Source organism: Ranitomeya variabilis, chromosome 2 (genome assembly GCF_051348905.1).
Source record: "Ranitomeya variabilis isolate aRanVar5 chromosome 2, aRanVar5.hap1, whole genome shotgun sequence".
NCBI classification, from domain to species: Eukaryota; Metazoa; Chordata; class Amphibia; order Anura; family Dendrobatidae; genus Ranitomeya; species Ranitomeya variabilis.
Window position 1 is genome coordinate 459,685,313 of NC_135233.1, and position 6,479 is coordinate 459,691,791.

Sequence of the window (6,479 nt, forward strand, 5' to 3'; positions counted from 1 at the left end):
ACACTTGAACGTTACAAACATGGTTAACATTATAAATTACAGGCTATAAATAACTCCTGTTACCCAACCGGGTACTCTACTTAGTGCAAACTTTTGAATAATAAGTTAACGTTGTCCTTAAGGATGTACACTCTGAATCCGCTAAAGACCTTCTTATAATCACATTATAAGGCAATTTAACTTCTACATTCTCCTTCTTTAAATCTGCAGGACCGCCTGTCCTAACGGCACCAGACCTACTGCCTCTCCTTTCTTACAGGACCGCTCCTTTCAGCCCGAGCCTTCTGTCTTTTCAACTACTATACACAGTATAGAACATAACACTACTTTCAGTTTAAGAACACTGAGCCATCTCTATATGGCTCCTAGGAGGACTCAGGGTTCACCTTCTGTCCTCGTTGTCTATCAACATTATCAAACATTTTCTATATAACATTAAACCTTCTCATTACTTTCTTATTGACACGTATGCAGGACACTACGTCTACCCCTACGGGCCCACTGCATCCTTCTTCTAGCTTTCACCTTCTTTCAGGGAACATTATCAGCATTTCTTTACAATTAACTAGTTGGATACATATAACTTTCTCATACAAACATTATCATCACTTTCTTTTCGTCAAAACATTATTGCTACCTGTCTTAAAGCAATATCACCATTTAAGTGCAACAAATAAACATCCCCTTTAAGAGGGGACCAAGTCTCTATGAGGTAGCATATCTTCTCAAGCTACCAGTCTGTATTCAGCAAAGGTTCCAGTGTGGTATCTTCACAAAGAGTTCTTTTTGAAGTAAAACCAGTAGGGAGCACCTTTAATAAGGTGCAAACTATTTACAAAAAGTTTGTATCATGCACTGTTCATGATTGCGGCAGTTCTGAAAACTTGTGCAAAAACTTAGAAAACAAACCAAAACGAAGCAAAAACAATAGGGATCCCGGGTCAACAAAGGGATCCCCTTTAAAAGTTAACCCTGGACGGGTATTAGCAGCAAAATAGCAGAGAAACAGTTAACTATTTACATTTTCAGAATACTGTGACATTTATTCGAACCAACCAGGAGGCAGCACCGGCGGAGGCAACCCCTTTGGGTATTGCGAACCGCCCGGTACTGCATAAGGGGGTCTGTCGTCCCATCTGGGGGTCTGTGTACCCACAGTCTTCAGCTCTGCAGCAGCACGGGCACCACCCACCGGGAGAGGCGCCTCCTTGGCCACGAGGGTGGTGGAGGTGACAATGCTGCATGTCGTGGTCTTGACCATAGTGCACGTGGGGGTGTCTTCGGTGGTCCTGGCAACGACCACGGGCTGACCGCAAGGGGACACCTTTGCTACAGGGGTTAGCTTCACTGGCACCCTACTCGGGGGCATCACAGGATTTGGCCCCTTGCGGACGTTCAGGGCAAACCACCCCTTTTCCCCAAAGTGCCTGGTGTATGAGACTTCATCCCCCGGATAGAGATCCCGGCCTGGGTGGCCCTCCCTGAGGTGCGACTCAACATCCCTCCAATTCACAAACACCTCCGCATACAGACCCGGCTCCTTGATGAAGCCCCAGCCTCCACGGAGCTTGAAGGTGGTGATGATGCCCTGCCTGCGCAGGGCCTGGTGAGCGGTGGGGTCTTTGCGGGCCCGGTCCTTGACCGCCAAGTCTTTCCAATGGTAGGCCTCTAGCCCGGCCTGGTACTCCTTTTCCTTCTCTTCCACTGCTGCTGTAGCTGGACCTGATATTCTTCCCAGCTCAGGGCCTGCACCATCTCTCCCTCCTGGGTCTTCACCCCGGGGAACCCCATAAGATTGGATCCGGGGTTCACCCAGCGGCACACTGTGCGCTCCGCATGAACCTCACACAGCAGGGGAGTGGGGGCGATTGGGGCTCGCATACGGTGCTCCATGCCCGTGGCTTCCTCCCATGGTAGCAGGCGTTGGAGTTTATGGGTCCCCGGGAGAGGGGGCGCTGCTACGGGACCCACTAGCAAACCCTCGGCCGGTGGGACGGGGTCGGCGGACTCACCAGCCGATGCAGGTGCCTCCTCCGCGGCGGGTTCCTCCGGCGGCGTCGGCGAGGATCTCAGCGGTTGCTCCGGTAACGGTGCAGAATCCGACGCCTGAGGACCTTCTTCCGGCGCTGCCTGGTGCGGAGCCTGGGCCTTCATGTTCAGCTGGAGGAGCTGGTCGATCAGGCTCTCCATCTCGACCCGCAGAAGTTCGGTGCTGTCCACGGAGAACGGGCTGCTGTGCTCATCCGGGTAGTTGGGGGAGACTTCCACTTCAACCCCACTGTCGGGTTCGGAGCTGCTGGTCATGGCGTCCTCCACGTGGGTCACTTCCTGGTCTTTTTCCCGCTCTCTCCTTCGTGGGCGGTTTCGTTTTCGTTGTCTCCGCCCTCCATTGAGGATTAGGAGGCGGATCTCGGCTGCTGACGGACACGTCTTTACAGTGCAGAAATATTTAGACTGGGCGGCCATTGTCTTTCGCGCTCTCCAGCTTGTCTACGCCCACTCCACGCCCCTCTTCTTCTCCTGCGCTCTCCTTAGCGCTGTAATGGCGGCGGTTTTGGCGGGAACTTCTGGCGGCAAGTGGCGCGGCACAGTCTTTGTAATAAGGCACAGTCCAAGCACAGTAAATCACAGTTCCAAGGCACACATGACCTGATTCTTCAGGCTTAAGTAGATCCTGTTCGTGACGCCAAGTTTGTAGCGCCCCCACTGCCGCAGGGCCGAGGGGTACCCGGTACTGGGCCTCTGAGTCTCTGCTCTGGGGTTGTCACGGCGGCTAGGCCCGATCCGTGACCCTGCCGAGGGGCGCACAGTGAATGATGTGACGGATGTAGATGGTGGTGGTGAGGCTGTAGTGGTGCGGTGCAGTAAATAACGAGGACACCAGGTTGCAGTCTCTTTACCTCTTTACTGAAGATCTCTGGGTCCTCAGTCCGGAATACGGTTCACCAGGCTGCGCAAGTCCGGCCGGTCCAATGGCACCTCCAGAGTTCTCTTAGCAGGTGGAAATCTGTGCCTTCCCTCTAGCGCTATGTGTTGCGGTCCTTCCCTGCTGTGCTTACGGAAAGTCCCCACAACTGTTGTGTCTGTTTCTTAAGTTCCCTCACAACTCGATTAGATGATGTTCTGCTAATCCTCCGTCCCTCCCTGATGTTACGGTTAGGACGGCACCCGTTTGACGGGTAGGCTCGGAGCTCTTCCGGGACCCTAGAGTCGCCCCTCTCCACAAGTTGCCCCCCAAGACTACATAGGTGATTTAAGTGAGACAGCCCGCCTTAGACTGACTGTCCTGCCGCTGTTTAGAGTATTGCTTGAAGCTGAATGTTGTAATACTCCCTCGGCGTTCCGGCCACCGGTTGTGCGCCTCAGTAGGATGTTGCCTCGGTCTTACAGCACGACTCCTACTGGTGTTCACCTTATTGCCTTGATCTCGTTTCTCACTCAGCACAATCTATCTCGCTTCTGATCCTTCCTTGGGCACCGCCGCTATCCTGAGCAGGCACGGTCCCGTTACGTTCGCTCTAGTTGCCAAGCCTCTGTCAGGATCCCACCCCTGACAGAGACCCTACTGTATCTTCCCCCACAACACCCTCTGCCACAAGGTGTTGCCTGGTTCCAACCCAGTCAGCTTTCTGATCTAACTTCCTGCCTGACCCCCAGTTTACCCACTATGGTGGGGAGTGGCCTAGTGAATAGAACCCTTAGCTCCCCCCGGAGGCCCGACTGTGAAATGTATTGGTGTCTGTGATACCTGATCAGATGAACTCCTTCAGTGCCATCAGACGCACCATAGCTCCCCTTAGTGGCGGAGCCACAGTACTGCAACGACCAGGACTCTGGGGCGCTGCAAATGCCTTAATAAAAGAGCCTTTCTATGAAGTTGTTTTCCCTTGGTAACTTGTTGAATTTTTCCTTTTTTCATAAAATTCCATGCAGACGCGGCCTTATAAATGTCCTGAAGTGTACAGAAGCTACAGTCAGTAAAATTCACATCAGGTGCAAACTACCTATACAGCACATACAGCACACTGTAGTGTCCGACTGAGGTGCCAGGGGCCCACCAGTAACATCAACTCCAGGGCCCCACTTTTCAGCTACACGCAAATATGACCTGATCCTCATTCACAAATTTCTATAGGAATAAACTGGGCTGATCGTTAAATTAATAAGATGCCGCCTTTGTCTGTATATGGTGAATTAAGTATATTGTGCCAAGTACTGGTCATATAAGAGGGTGGGGGCCCACCAGAGGATTGTCCTGCTCTCCTGTGGGCCAGTCCAAGCCTGAGTACACACATAACCATCTCATGGAAAGGTGTTGGACAAATACAAGTGCTGCAAAACCATCGCACAAAACAAACTGTGACCACTTGGACACGTTAAGCAGAGAACCAACCCTTTTTTTAATGGGGGTTGTAGTAAAAACAAGTTATAACTAATCCACAGGATAGGTGATAACTCACCGATCGATGTCAGTCCGACCGCTGGGACCTGAAGCAATCGGCACTTTTGTCATGGTTACCACGGAGCGGCAGTGCGCACGATAGACCTCCGCTCCGTTCATTTAATCCCAATGGGGCTGCAGAGCACAATGCTCGGCTTTTTCCAACAGCCCCAAAGGGAATGAAAAGAGGAGCGCTCGAGCATACGCACTGCCGCGCCATTCCAAAAAGGCTAAAAATGGCCGGTTCTGCAGCTCCCATCGGTCGGACCCCCACTGATCAGTAACTTATCACCTATCCTGCAAATAGGCCATATGTGTTTTCATCGGACAAACCCCTTTAGTTACAAGTGTTTGGGAGTTATGGAAACAGCATTAAAAAGTGAAGAAGCCAAGCTTTTACTAATTCATTTTTTTGTTCAGTGTGGGTCCATACAATTCCTATATTTCCATATGTAGTATATTGATTTTTTTTTTCAACTTTTGCCCCATAAAACCTGTTCCTTATTAACCCCTTCCCATCTGGACTAGTTTTACTTTTTGCACTTTTGTGGGGTTTTTCTCTCACTTTTTCATTTCTTATTATATACTTTTGTCCTTCTAGTTCAAGTTTCAGTTCTGAATGACACCATTCAATGCACTAAAAAAAAATATATATATATTTTAAGTGAGGTGAAAACGTGACCCCTTCCCAGCACTGCGCAATTTCACAATTTTTTTAAATTTATGTTTACAATATTCAATGTGTGGCATAAATAATGATATATATGTATAAGTTTGGTATCTCCATGTCGTTGTGGCTCCCCGCCCATCTGCGCTGACACATCGGCGGTGGGTGTGACATCAGACGCCGGCACCGTGGTTTCCGGTCGGCTGCCGTGCTGCAGGAAGCGCCGCTTTAGACCGCGCTATTGGGGCTCCCTCCTTGGTTAGCCCTATAAAAACCTGCAACACTTCCTTCTCACCACGCCCCCGAGGAAGCATTGACAGCGAAACGCGCGTCGGGGCCTCTCCTATGCTCAGCACTTAGGTTGGTATTACCTCCATTACTCTCCAGCACTATGTAATACTCGCAGATATACCCATTGTGGATATTGGGGGGGTCTCTTCTTTGCTTACTATAGATCATTTCTTTGCATTGTGTGTTGGCTCTATTTATTATGGGTATACTGATTGATGCTATATACTAGCTACTTGTAGCAGTTGTGCACTTGCACATATATCTAATATAGGCCACCACTTTACTCTTTGCATATGCCAAACTTTATTTCCCCTAGCCTCATGGGCTTATTTGTTTGAATATATTTTGGTTATACCTGGTACTGTATATAATACATTTTGCTGAGCATTGTTCATGGGTGTCACTATCCCTGTTATCATTTATTCTTTATTTAATTTGTTTTTGTTATGAATTTTAATAATTACTATTGGCGTTTATTCTTAATAAAATAATCCATTTTGATTTCGCTCTGTGATTCACTTTTTTTCTTTGGGGAAATATATTGTATATGATGTGATAGAGCTATATAATTTTTAATTTTGGCCATTTTCTGGTAAACATAATTGTACTGTCTTAAAGATTCACATTACTGGGTAACTTTTACTACAAAATGAATACTGTAAAAATTAACACACACCCCCCCCCCCCCCCCGCAAAAAAAAAAAAAAAAATATGCAGAATTGCATTTTTATTTTAAACCATTTTACATCACTTAGAAACTTTTGCAAAGAAAATTTAATGGTAAAGTCATTAGTGTCATTCAAAACTTCAAACTGTCCTACAAAAAAAAAACCAAGCCCTGGTACAGCTATGTCAAGAGAAAAATGGAAAAAAAAATGATGGACCTTAGAAGAAGTCTTCTTCCAAGAGACCTAACTTTTTTCAAGAGGGGGAGGGGTAAAAAAAAACAAACCAATCATTTAGTGGTTAAGTATCTATTCTACAACCCTGGGAGAAGGCCCCATGCTCTTCCTTATACAGTCGCCTCTATGTTTCATCCCGGTGACCACAGATGGACTACAACAAAATGTCTCCTTCCCG